Source organism: Coregonus clupeaformis, chromosome 16, assembly GCF_020615455.1.
Source record: "Coregonus clupeaformis isolate EN_2021a chromosome 16, ASM2061545v1, whole genome shotgun sequence".
Classification (NCBI taxonomy): domain Eukaryota; kingdom Metazoa; phylum Chordata; class Actinopteri; order Salmoniformes; family Salmonidae; genus Coregonus; species Coregonus clupeaformis.
The window spans coordinates 30919344-30933557 of NC_059207.1; the positions used below are offsets into that span (position 1 = coordinate 30919344).

At 50.4% G+C, this 14214-nt stretch overlaps 1 pseudogene; it reads right to left on the reverse strand.

Annotated features, from left to right (window-relative positions):
- Positions 1–889: 889 nt before the first annotated feature.
- LOC121583983 lies at positions 890–9282 on the reverse strand (annotated as a pseudogene).
- Between the last annotated feature and the right edge of the window lie 4932 nt (positions 9283–14214).

The following is a 14214-nucleotide window of genomic DNA, read 5'->3' on the forward strand; positions in this document are numbered from 1 at the left end:
TAACACAATTCTGTTCTCTGGTGGCTCTTTAAGGGTTAACAGTTCAGGGATGTCTCTTCCACATCCAAAATCATAACTCTCCCTCGCTCAAATAACTTTTCCCCAGTCTTACTGTATTCCACGTTGCAGCTAGTGGCCAACCCAGCAAAACGTCCCTTCCAAATGTCCCACACGTATTTCCACAGGTGCATATATCCAAAGGTGAGTATTTCCCAAAGGTAAGTATCTCCAAATCCTTATATTCCTCATGGAAGTGGACATGCAGCACTCTTGTCCTCCAGAGAGCCCAGGTTGGAGACCGTGTCTCTTCCCTTCAACAAACCTTCAGCTCATCAGCTCCTGATTGGTTTCAGCTGCGTGGGAAGATTGGCCATAGAGGGTTGGAGTTCCCGACCATACCAGCAGATGGAGCCATAGCTGTCTGGGTTTGCAGCCATCTCAGGGGGATGTAACGTCCCTCCAGGACACAGCCTCTCGTGACATCACAATGTATTTACCTAAGGTGTATGTAAACTTCTGACTTCCGCTGTATATATTAACATCACTTTAACAACAATATAAAATCGTAACTTTTAAAAATAGATTTCACCGATTTACCTAATAGTTACGACATTCAATAAAAGCTTTCCTGATGGCTGGCATCTAACTATTTTAGGACTGACTGGTAGTCTTTGTGTTCCTAGTTAGCTGCTCTCAGGTTAATCAGGTACTTCACTATCTAAACTCTGATTTAGAGTTGTTCTCTTGCAAATATAAAATATCATCATTGTCGTCTGAAGTGCCCAGGAGTGTCCTCCTATGCGGGTTCCTCTGCAAACCGTTGTGATGTTAAAATGGTCCCATACAGACATGTGAGTGATAATGATGCCACTGCTGTTTAGGTAAACCACTAATTTACAAATAAGACCTTGGCCCTGAAGATCCTAGCTGCCTCCTGGGCACAGCCTCGGTGGATGGTCAATCCGAACCCTCCATGGCCATAGTTGTGGATCACCTGAATACAGCACATTAATATCAGTGTTATGTCTATGTACTACTAATCTGGAGCCTACAGGGTGACTAACACTAATAGCAAGACAATACATCTTGGTTACTGAAGAAGTAGTAACCAGTCTATTCTTGGTGGCTCACCTCAAATGTGGATGGTCCAGACTGCATGGTCTCCCTCTCCAATCAAACTTTACTGCGAACAGGCCTGAGCCCTGACCAGTCATCTACTATCCGGGCATGCTGAGGAGACGGGGGAGCCATGAATAAACCGGCAGGGAGGAGCTAGCTAATGTAGTTATTCTGTATCTGTACATGTATTCTGTCTACTCCATATCAACATAGGTGCTGGGATAACCCCTCTATTCAACATCTGTCAGACCAGGGACCGGTCTTGTTTCAGTAGTCTGTGACCTCTGACCTTGAGGCTGGGCTCCAGCTGGCAGGCCCCCTCCAAGATCTTCTTGTGGTCCTCAGAGTTGTTCCGCTCACTCCTGTTCCCCAGCTGGCAACACCCACCAACAACCACTGAACGACTCCTACAGAGACAAGGCATAAGTCTTGGGCTTTAGTTCGCGACGCGGTTAGCTTTTAACAGCTAGGACCGCTATTTCTTGTACCGGAATCCCGCTTAACAGGTTGAAGCCTGCTTGACATAGCCGCTAAGCTACTAGCCATCAAGCTAACAAAGTTAGACCCAGATGAGTTTTGCAATGGAGCCGTCTTTGTCTGGATAAATAAATGAACGGTTCCAGTGCTGTAGGAGCTGTATCTACTACACTTTGTTTTGGGACAAACCGGATCACTCAGAGTTCCAATGAAGAAATTGTTTTCTTGCCGAGGATTATAGGCTTGAGGTGGCTTCATTGATCACGCAGGTCGCCAGCCTATGTAAGAAACTGGGGAAAACGCAGAGTGGAATGTTTACATTTTCTACACCGGTGGCTGGACGGCGTTCGCGCTTGTTGGATGCATCTCCGCCTTGTCGTTTGTCATTATCTGATGTTGCCCGGAGCCATCTGATAGCGGAGTCGAAGGAGCACAGCAAGAGGAGCATGGCAATCAACAATGGTCGCATGTCACGAGCCGTGGAAGCCGAAGACAGCGGCCTGCGGCAAAGCAGTCTACACTCCCAACGAGAGGCCTGGAGCAGATACAAACAACGAATAGTTTCGCCGTCCTGGAGCCTGATCTTCCTGCACCTTCGTCGCTGGGGGTACCTGTGTTTGCGGCCGCAGTGCCTACTCCTACAATTTCGAAGCCGACGTCTGCAAACTTCCGTCCCTGCTCTGGATCGAGTGGGGCTTCTCCATCTGTCGGAGGCCTGCACCAGGCACCAGGAGCAATGGGCTCAAGTTATCCTGCCTCTCGCCCGTCCATAAAGGGTTCTCCGAATCCTGTGAAGTGTGGGAGGGGGCGGATTTCCTCATCCTTCTCGCCAGCCATGATTTTGGACAGCTTCATGGTAAGAAATGTGACTGGTGCAAAAACAATGTCCTATCCCGGAGCTCGAGTAAATTACATTACTAAGCTGCTCCCAAATGTACTACGTCAGGACATGGAAATCGATTCTATCGTAGTCCATGTGGGTTTTAATGACATTATGAAGGGTAGCTCTGAATAAATAAAAAGAAGAAGAAACTACACTATGAAACAAAGATAAATTACATAAAGAATGATAGTAAAAAGCTTTGGAGCGCCTTAAATGAAATTTTGGCAAAAAATGCAAACCCAGCTCCATCATTCATTGAATCAGATAGCTCATTCATCACAAAACCGACTGATATTGCCAACTACTTTAATGATTTTTTCATTGGCAAGATTAGCAAACTTAGGCATGACATGCCAGCAACAAACGCTGACACTACACATTCAAGTATATCTGACCAAATTATGAAAGACAAGCATTATAATTTTGAATTCCTTAAAGTGAGTGTGGAAGAGGTTAAAAAGTATTGTTGTTGTAAGGTTCTGTATTTATTTTCTTAGTCAACCTTGTGTTCTTGAACGTAGCACTGTCTTTCATTTTTGTTCATTGATTTCACCTGTGTTTGTTACTCACATGGTCTCATTAGCTCCTTATTTAGTTCAGTTCATTCTGTTTGTGCCTAGTGAGGTATTGTTCATTTTGACTCTACTAATCCTTTTCCTAGCTCGTTTGTGAGAACCAGTTATAGCCTTCAGTCCTAGTTTTTGATTCTCCTGCCTGTTTGCCTACCTGTGTATGACCATTGCCTGCCTGTGACCACTATTCCTGCCTTTTGCGAAGGCTAAATAAACACCTGCTCTGCGCGTGAATTGACACCTTTTTCTCCCTGAGTATTCATTACAGAATACCTCACCCAAAATACAGAATGGATTCAGCGGAGCTACAGCGGCGCCTAACCCAGCAAGAGGAGTGTATGGAGGAAATCTGCCATTTTCTCCGCCAGCCTATCCCTACTCCTCCGATGCCAGGTATCGTAACCCATAGCCCTCCTTCATTCATATCCATGCCTGGAAAATATGAAGGTTCACCTGGGAAATGTCAGGGATTTCTGATGCAATGCAGCAAATACATTGAGCACAACCCCACTAACTTCGCCACCGACAAGAGCAAGGTGGATTTTGTTGTGTCCCTGTTATGATGAGTTTCTGGTATTGAGAAGTTCAGGATGCAAGAGAGTATGTTACACAGATGGAGATTGGATTCAGTCATTATTTAATGGTTACAATGTTTGATTCAATGACAGGGGGTACGGACATAGCCTCCTGCCATCTGAATGACTTCCATAGACAATCTCTCAGCTTATATACTGCCTTTCCTATCTACTTTTATCTTACCCAGCTGCTAACCATTATTGATTGTCACTCATCTACCACCATATCATGTGCCTCCTTGGTGTCGTGTGACATCCTAGCCAGGCCATTCCATCACGCACCCATCCTAAGATTAGCACCATTGGCCCCCAATCTATCTTGGCACACTGACCATCTATTCCTCACTCGTTACACCAATAACACATGGCATGTCCTTGTCCTGTGTCCCTCCTACAGCTTAGGAGTTTACACACATTAATGAATCCTTTATCACAAATCATCATAACAGTCCCTACTCACAGGCAAAGCCCTGGATTGGGCCACCGCCATATGGACTGCCAACAGCACAGAACTCGGATCCGAGAACCCATTTCCACACCCTCTTCAAAGAGGTATTCGATCACTCTCCTTCCGGTCGTCCTATAGGAGACCTCCTCATTGAACTTCAACAAGGACGCAATTCAGCTGCCGAGTATGCCCTCGAGTTCCGCACCATGGCTGCAGGGAGTGGATGGACTGTGCTATTGACTTACTCCCTGGAGTATCCCCACCGACGGGCCGTGTTTACCCCCTATCTGTCCCGGAAAATGAGGCAATGGAGAACTACATTGATGAAGCACTCAAACGGTTTCATTCGTCCTTCTTCTTCCCCAGCTGCATCCAGCTTCTTCTTCGTTGGAAAAATGGACGGTGGTCCCCGTCCATGTATTGATTACCGTTCTAAATGACGTAACAGGTCAAGAACCGTTTCCCTCTTTCTCTGATCCCAGCGACCCTTGAACAAGTGGGCCGTGCCATCATCTATACAAAACTCGACCTGCGAAGTGCATATAACCTTATCCGTATACGTGAAGGCGACGAATGGAAGACTGCCTTTATCACCGCATGAGGGCACTATGAATACCTGGTCATGCCCTACGGCCTTACTAACGCCCCGCCGTCTTCCAATCCTTTATGAATGAGGTTTTCCAGGATATGATCAACCGCTTTCTCATCGTCTACATTGATGACATCCTGATTTACTAACACTCCCTGAAGGAACACATACAGCATGTACAAAAGGTTCTTCAACGGCCCCTTGACCATAACCTTTATGTGAAAACTGAAAAGAGCACCTTCCATGTAACCTCTGTAAACTTCCTCGGTTTCGTACTGACACCTGGAGGGGTCAGCATGGATGAGAACAAAGTCACCGCCGTCAGTAACTGGCCCAAACCCACCACCGTTAAGGAACTCCAACGTTTCATTGGGTTCTCCAACTTCTATCGCCGGTTCATTCGTTCATTCAAAAGACCCAGACCCTTCAATGGACTGATACCGCCCTGACTGCTTTCAACAACTTGAAACACCTCTTCACCTCAGCTCCTGTCCTTTGCCGACCTGATCCGACCCTTCCTTTCACCCTGGAGGTGGTTGCCTCCGAAGTAGGAGTAGGAGCCATACTCTCTCAGCGAGTGGGAACACCTCCAAAATCACATCCCTGTGCCTTCTTCTCCAGGAAGTTATCCGCTGCTGAGAGGAATTACGATGTGGGGAACAGAGAACTCCTCGCCATCAAGCTGGCCCTCGAGGAGTGGCGCCACTGGTTGGAGGGCGCACAACACCCCTTTCTCATCCTAACTGATCATTGTAATCTGGAACATATCAGAGGGGCCAAGAGGTTAAACTCCAGACAAGCCCGCTGGGCTCTCTTCTTCACACGCTTCCATTTTCATGTTACTTACATTCCTGAAAAGAAAAACGTAAAAGCTGATGCTCTCTCCTGCCAGTTTGACCTTCCGACCAGTAACACAGACCCTACACCCATTCTTCCTTCCTCTTGCATTATGGGACTGGTACAGTGGGAGGTTCACTCTGCTATACAAAAAGCCCCAACCTCAGACCCAGCTCCTCCTGAGACACCAGCTGGGAAGAGTTACGTACCAGCAGCTGTTAGACCCCAACTGATGCAATGGTGTCACATGTCCTTGGGGTCAGGACATCCGGGCATTACACGAACCACCGAACTTCTAGCCCGTAAATTCTGGTGGTCCTCACTGGCATCCGATGTAAGGGATTACGTACTCTCCTGTCCAGTCTGCGCCCAAACCAAAAGCCCTCGTCATCTCCCTTCCGGTAAGCTTCAACCTTTGCCAATCCCTCACAGACCCTGGTCCCACATAGCTGTTGACTTCATCACAGACCTTCCTGAATCCTCTGGTAACACCACCATCCTTGTCATAGTAGACCGTTTTTCAAAAATGTGTCATCTGGTTCCTCTTCCTCATTTACCTAACGACATAGAATTGGCTGAGTGTATGTTCCAGCAGGTGTTCCGTCTGTATGGGATTCCAGAGGACATCGTCTCTGACCGCGGGCCCCAGTTTGTCTCCCGGGTGTGGCGAGCCTTCTGTGACCGACTGGGGGTCGCCCTCAGCCTCTCCTCTGGGTACCATCCCCAGACCAACGGGCAGACGGAACGCCTGAACCAAGAAATAGGGAAGTAACTCCTCCAACAATGTTCTGCCTCTCCACACGACTGGAGTCGGTATATGGCCTGGGCCGAATACGCTCAGAACTCACTCATGCATTCATCCCTTCGCCTTACTCTGTTTCAGTGTGTACTTGGTTACCAACCCCCCATGTTTCCCTGGGAGGCGGAGCCTGGTACTGTCCCAGCTGTCAATGACTGGTTTTGGCATAGTGAGTGGGTATGGGAGACCGCTCACTGGCATCTGCAGGAAGCCTCTAATACCCAGAAACGCTTTTCCGACAGACGCCGCCGACCTACGCCACTCTTTCACCCCGGACAGCGTGTGTGGCTCTCTACCAGAGACCGGCTCCACCTCCCCTGCAAAAAGTTTTGTCTTTGTTTCATTGATCCCTTCAAGATAACCCATTGCATCAACCCTGTCACGTACCGCCTCCAGTTACCCCTTCAGTATAAAATATCCTCGTCCTTCCATGTGTCTCTGTTAAAACCGGTCACCTACAGTCCTCTTCATCCTCCAGTCTCAACCCGCAGTGTGCCCCCACCGTTGGACGTCGGAGGGGAACCTGCCTACGCCATTCAGGCCATCCTTGATTCCAAACGCCTGAGAGGTCGCATCCACTATCTAGTGGACTGGGAAGGTTATGGGCCTGGTCCTGGTTTCCCGACCAGGACATCCTCAACCCAGAGATGATTCAGTCATTCCACCGTAACCGTCCGGATTGTCCCGCTCCCCGACCTCGGGGTCGACCCCTGAACAGACCCACTGGACATCAGCCTCGACGCAGAACGTCGGGTCAGTCCACGACCTTGTCGAACCAGCCTGCCGGACCTCGCCCTTGAGGTAGGCGGCCGCCTCGGCTCCCCCGCTCCACCCTCCGGTGCCGTTGGGTCGTCAAGAGCCTCCCTTGTCTATCAACAATGACAAGCCACCGGGGTCTGACAACTTGGGTGGAAAATTACTGCGGATAATAGCAGGCGATATTGCCACTCCTATTTGCCATATTTTCAATTTAAGCCTACTAGAAAGTGTGTGGCCCCAAGGCCTGGAGGGAAGCAAAAGTAATTCCGCTACCTAAGAATAGTAAAGCCTCCTTTACTGGCTCAAATAGCCAACCAATCAGCCTGTTACCAACCCTTAGTAAACTTTTGGAAAAAATGGTGTTTGACCAGATACAATGCTATTTTACAGTAAACAAATTGACAACAAACTTTCAGCATACTTATAGAAAAGGACATTCAACAAGCACAGCACTTACACAAATGACTGATGATTGGCTGAGAGAAAGTGATGATAAAAAGATTGTGGGGGGTTGTTTTGTTAGACTTCAGTGCGGCTTTTGACATTATCGATCATAGTCTGCTGCTGGAAAAACGTATGTGTTATGGCTTTACACCCCCTGCTATATTGTGGATAAAGAGTTACCTGTGTAACAGAACACAGAGGGTGTTCTGTAATGGAAGCCTCTCCAACATAATCCAGGAAGAATCAGGAATTCCCCAGGGCAGCTGTCTAGGCCCCTTGCTTTTTTCCATCTTTACTAACGACATGCCACTGGCTTTGAGTAAAGCCAGTGTGTCTATGTATGCGGATGACTCAACACTATACACATCAGCTACTACTGCGACTGAAATGACTGCAACATTTAACAAAGAGCTGCAGTTAGTTTCAGAGTGGATGGCAAGTAATAAGTTAGTCCTAAATATTTCTAAAACTAAAAGCATTGTATTTGGGTCAAATCATTCACTAAACCCTAAACCTCAACTAAATCTTGTAATAAATCAGTGGAAATTGAGCAATATGAGGTGACTAAACTGCCTGGATTGTAAACTGTCATGGTCAAAACATATTGATACAACAGTAGCTAAGATGGGGAGAAGTCTGTCCATAATAAAGCGCTGCTCTACCTTCTTAACAGCACTATCAACAAGGCAGGTCCTACAGGCGCTAGTTTTGTCGCACCTGGACTACTGTTCAGTCGTGTGGTCAGGTGCCACAAAAAGGGACGGGGCAGCACGGCTGGCCCTTGGATGTACACAGAGAGCTAACATTAATAATATGCATGTCAATCTCTCCTGACTCAAAGTGGAGGAGAGATTGACTTCATCACTACTTGTATTTATGAGCGGTATTGACATGTTGAATGCACCGAGCTGTCTGTTTGAACTACTGGCGCACAGCTTGGACACCCATGCATACCCCACAAGACATGCCACAAGTGGTCTCTTCACAGTCCCCAAGTCCAGAACAGACTATGGGAGGCGCACAGTACGACATAGAGCCATGACTACAGGGAACTCTATTCCACATCAAGTAACTGATGCAAGCAGTGAAATGTGATTTAAAAACAGATAAAAAATACACCTGTGAAGCAACACATACATAGGCACAGACACATGCATACACACACACGATAACATACGCAATATACACACACGTACACATGGGTTTTGTATTGTAGATATGTGGTGGAGTAGGGGCCTGAGGGTACACAGTGTGTTGTGAAATCTGTGAATGTATTGTAATGTTTTAAAAATGGTATAACTGCCTTAATTTTGCTGGACCCCAGGAAAAGTAGGTCTGTTCAGTAATTACAAAAGGAACATGGATGATTGTATTCCTCTTAATCTGTCTGTGTTGCAGATGAATGCTCCATGGCTGAAGCATTGCATCCTCACCCACAATTTCACCACTGGAACCTATAACTCACCATGTAAACACAATTACTGGGGATCCATAATAAATGGGGATCCATAATAAATACAAATACAAGGAGCTGAATACTTAGGCAAAAGTATACTTTGCTTTGACGCTGTAATTATATGCATCAACTCGAAAAATGTGTAATAACTGCTTTATTGACACCTGCAGTAGGTGAAGTTGCGGATCTTTATCCACTTTACCCTGATATAATACATGGTGAGTAATAGGTTCCAGTGGTGAAATTGTGGGTGAGGATCCAATGCTTCAGCCATGGAGCATCCACCTGCAACACAGACAGATTAAGAGGAATACGATCAGCCATGTTCCTTTTGTAATTACTGAACAGACCTTTTAACCTTTGCACTCTGACCTTCAGTATGAGCAGCTCTCTGTCACGGTTTCGGCCGAGGCTGCTCCTCCTCCTTGTTCGGGCAGGCTTCGGCGGTCGTCGTCTCCGGAGTACTAGCTGCCACCGTTCTATGTTTCATGTTCGTTTGGTTTTTGTCTGTTTGTAACACCTGTCCCTTGTTTGTGTTGGATTGTGTTCCCTATTTAGTTTCGTTTATTCGGGTCAGGTGTTATGTGTGATTGTTATTGTCAGCTTGCCTCCGAGGAGTTTTCTCTCTCGTTTGTTGTTATTTCGAGAGTTCGCACTGCGTGCGCTTTTCCTCTGTTTTCCGCACTGTGTGTTGTGCGTAATTGTTCGTGCCGCCCGGTTGGGTTGGCGACTCATTCCCTGTTTTGGAAAGTACTAAAAGTCTGTTGAAGAACATCCTTGTCCCTGCGCTTGATTCCCTTCACTACATCCACACGCAACACTCTGACAGAATCACACATCATCCATGGAATCAGCAGGAGCGACCGCGCCAACAGCAAGCCTGGAGGAACGTCTTCGTGGACAGGAGGACCGGATTCACCAGGTCTGTCATGCCCTGGAGGGGGTGATGAACACTCTCCACCGATGGGAAACCAGCGGGGTACCCACGACCCCACCTGCCGAACCATCCCCATCGGTCAGTCTTCCTGTCCCATCTCCGGAACCCAGTGGGATTCGGCTCTCGCTCCCGAGGGCGTACGACGGCTCCGCTGCCGGGTGTCAAGGGTTCCTGCTGCAAGTGGAGCTCTACCTCGCCACCGTACACCCGGCGCCCTCGGGACACGAGAGCGTCTCAGCCCTCATCTCCTGTCTCACCGGCAAGGCGTTGGAGTGGGCCAACGCCGAATGGGAGGAGAATGGACGCCGCTACCACTACCTATGCGGAGTTCTCCCGCCGCTTCCGTGCTGTGTTTGACCATCCACCGGAAGGGAAGGCGGCGGGGAGCGTCTGTTCTACCTCCGACAGGGGATGAGGAGCGCCCAGGACTTTGCCTTGGAATTCGGACTCTAGCGGCCGATGCAGGGTGGAATGAGCGGGCCCTTATAGACCACTTCCGTTGCAGCCTCCGGGAGGAGGTCCAGCGAGAGTTGGCGTGCAGGGACACCTCGTTGACGTTTGACCAACTTGTCGACATGGCCATTCGGCTGGATACCCTGCTCGCCAACCGTGGACGTCCCCGGGTGGGGTTCGCCCATTCCACTCTCCAGCACCCTCCGAGCCGAGCCCTATGGAGCTCGGGGGTGCTGGGCGCTAGAGAACGGAGGAGTAGGAACCCGAGGGGGCCGTTCCCTGCACTAACTGTGGCCGTGGAGGGCACACCGCGGCTAGGTGTTGGGGAGGGTCCCCCGGTGGAGGAGAAGGCAGGTCAGGCATTGGGGGTCCCCCCAGGTGAGTAGGCGCCCTACTTACCCAGAGCTTTCTGTCGTTCACCTAACCTTGCCTGTTTGTTTTCCACAGGTTGCACCTCGTTCCCAGCATAGGCGCTGGTAGATTCAGGCGCAGCTGGGAATTTTGTAGATCGCCAGTTTTGTATAGAGTTAGGGATTCCCCTCCTTCCAGTTGATAAGCCTTTCCCTGTTCATGCCCTAGATAGCCGTCCGTTAGGGTCTGGGTTGATTAGGGAGGTCACAGCACCCCTTAAAATGATGGCGCAGGAGGGTCATGAGGAGACGATTCAGCTCTATCTGATTGACTCTCCTGCGTATCCGGCAGTGCTGGGCCTTCCCTGGTTGATGACCCATGACCCTACTATTATGTGGCGAGAGAAAGCTCTTAAAGGGTGGTCTGCCCAGTGTGAGGGGCGGTGTCTGGGTGTTTCCATAGGGGCGACCTCGGTGGAAAGTCCGAATCTAATGCCAGCACTGCATATTCCCCCGAGTATGAGGATTTGAAACTGGTGTTTAGTAAAACCAGGGGCGCGCAGCTGCCGCCTCATAGACAGGGGGGATTGTGCGATAGATCTCCAGTCAGGGAGCAGCTCTCCCGCGGAGCCATGTGTATCCCTTGTCTCAAGAGGAGAGGAAGGCAATGGAGACGTACATCGCTGAGTCTCTGAGACAGGGATACATACGGGCCTCCACTTCACCCGCTTCCTCAAGTTTCTTTTTGTGAAGAAAAAGGATGGAGGTCTGCGCCCGTGTATTGATTACCGCGGTCTCAATCAGATTACGGTGAAGTACAGCTATCCACTTCCTCTGATTGCGACTATGACGGAGTCATTGCACGGTGCGCAGTTCTTTACAAAATTGGATCTCAGGAGCGCATATAACTTGGTGCGCATTAGAGAGGGGGATGAATGGAAGACAGCGTTTAGCACGACTTCCGGACACTACGAGTATCTAGTCATGCCATATGGGTTAATGAATGCTCCCTCAGTCTTCCAATCCTTCGTCGATGAGATTTTCCGGGACATGCAGGGACAGGGAGTAGTCGTGTACATCGACGATATTCTGGTGTACAGTCCTACCCGAGCAGAGCATGTAGCCCTGGTGCGCCGAGTATTGAGGAGGCTGTTGGAGCATGACCTATATGTCAAGGCAGAGAAATGTCTGTTTTTTCAGAAGTCGGTCTCCTTTCTGGGTTATCAGTTGTCTGCGTCAGGGGTGAAGATGAAGGTAGACCGGGTGTCAGCTGTGCGTAATTGGCAGACCCCAACCACTGTGAAGGAGGTGCAACAGTTCTTGGGTTTTGCAAATTATTACCGGAGGTTTATCCGGGGTTTTGGACAGGTGGCAGCTCCCATAACGTCTCTGTTGAAGGGGGGTCCGGTGCGCTTGCGGTGGTCAGCTGAGGCGGACAGGGCTTTTGGGAAACTGAAGGACCTGTTTACCTCGGCGCGGTGTTGGCGCATCCGGATCCCTCTTTACCTTTCCAGGTAGAGGTGGACGCGTCAGAGGCCGGTATAGGGGCCGTTCTTTCCCAACGTTCTGGCACACCACCTAAACTCCGTCCCTGTGCGTTTTATTCTAAAAGCTCAGTCCGGCGGAGCGGAATTATGACGTAGGAGACAGGGAGCTGTTAGCCGTGGTACAGGCCCCTAAAGGTGTGGCGGCATTGGCTCGAGGGGGCTCAACACCCTTTCCTCATTCTAACTGACCATCGTAACCTGGAATACATCCGGGCAGCTAGGAGACTGAATCCTCGCCAGGCCCGCTGGACTATGTTTCTAGCCCGGTTTGTGTTTAAAATGACTTACATCCCTGGGTCCCAGAACGGGAAGGCAGATGCTCTGTCTCGGTGGTATGACGCGGAGGAGAGGTCCGTTGAGCCCACGCCCATACTACCAGAGTCTTGTCTGGTTGCACCGGTGGTGTGGGAGGTTGATGCCGAGATCGAGCGGGCGTACGCACCGACCCAAGTCCTCCACAGTGTCCAGTGGGTCGGACGTACGTTCCCGCCGAGGTACGCGATCGCCTCATTTGTTGGGCTCATACGTCTCCCTCCTCTGGCCATCCGGGTATCGGCCGGACAGTGCACTGCCTTAGCACGAAGTACTGGTGGCCAACGTTAGCTAGGGATGTGAGAATTTATGTCTCCTCCTGTTCGGTGTGTGCCCAGTGTAAGGCGCCCAGACTTTTGCCCAGGGTAAGCTACAACCCCTGCCTATTCCACAACGACCCTGGTCCCACCTCTCGGTGGATTTTGTTACCGACCTTCCCCCTCACAGGGGAATACTACCATCCTGGTCGTTGTGGATCGGTTCTCGAAGGCCTGTCGTCTCCTTCCCATGCCGGGTCTACCCACTGCCCTACAGACCGCTGAGGCTCTGTTTACCCATGTCTTCCGGCATTACGGGTACCCGAGGATATAGTGTCTGACCGAGGCCCCCAGTTCACCTCCAGAGTGTGGGAGAGCGTTTATGGAACGGTTGGGGGTTTCGGTAAGCCTTACCTCGGGTTACCACCCGGAGAGTAATGGGCAGGTTGAACGTGTTAACCAGGAGGTGGGTAGGTTTCTGAGGTCTTATTGCCAGGGCCGGCCGGAGGAGTGGGCGAGATACGTTCCGTGGGCCGAAATGGCACAGAACTCTCTCCGCCACTCCTCCACCCAACTAACCCCTTTCCAGTGTGTGTTAGGGTACCAGCCGGTTCTGGCACCTTGGCACGAGAGCCAGATCGAGGCCCCTGCGGTGGATGAATGGGTACGGCGCTCGGAGGAAACATGGAACGCTGCCCACGTACATCTGCAGCGGGCCATCCGTCGGCAGAAAACGAGCGCCGATCTCCACCGCAGTGAGGGGCCTATGTACGCACCTGGAGATCGAGTCTGGCTCTCGACCAGAAACCTGCCCCTCCGCCTGCCCTGCCGGAAGCTGGGTCGGCGGTTTGTGGGGCCATTCAAAGTCCTGAGGAGGTTGAACGAGGTGTGTTACAGGTTAGAACTGCCTATTGACTATAGGAATATTAACCCCCTGTTCCATGTATCTCTCCTCAGGCCGGTGGTAGCTGGTCCACTCCAGGAGTATGAGATAGAGGAGACTCCTCCGCCCCCGTTGGACATCGAGGGGGCTCCGGCGTACACTGTGAGGTCCATCCTTGATTCGAGACGCCGGATGGGGGTCTTCAATATCTCGTGGAGTGGGAGGGGTACGGCCCGGAGGAGCGGTGCTGGGTGCCAAGGAGGGACATATTGGACCAGTCCCTGCTGACCGAGTTCCATCGGGGTCATCCTGCGCGCCCTGCTCCAGCGTCGTCCGGGTCGTCCCCGAGCCCGGGTCGGCGCACGGCTGGAGCCGCGTCAAGGGGGGTACTGTCACGGTTTCGGCCGAGGCTGCTCCTCCTCCTTGTTCGGGCAGGCTTCGGCGGTCGTCGTCTCCGGAGTACTAGCTGCCACCGTTCTATGTTTCATGTTCGTTTGGTTTTGTCTGTTTGTAACAC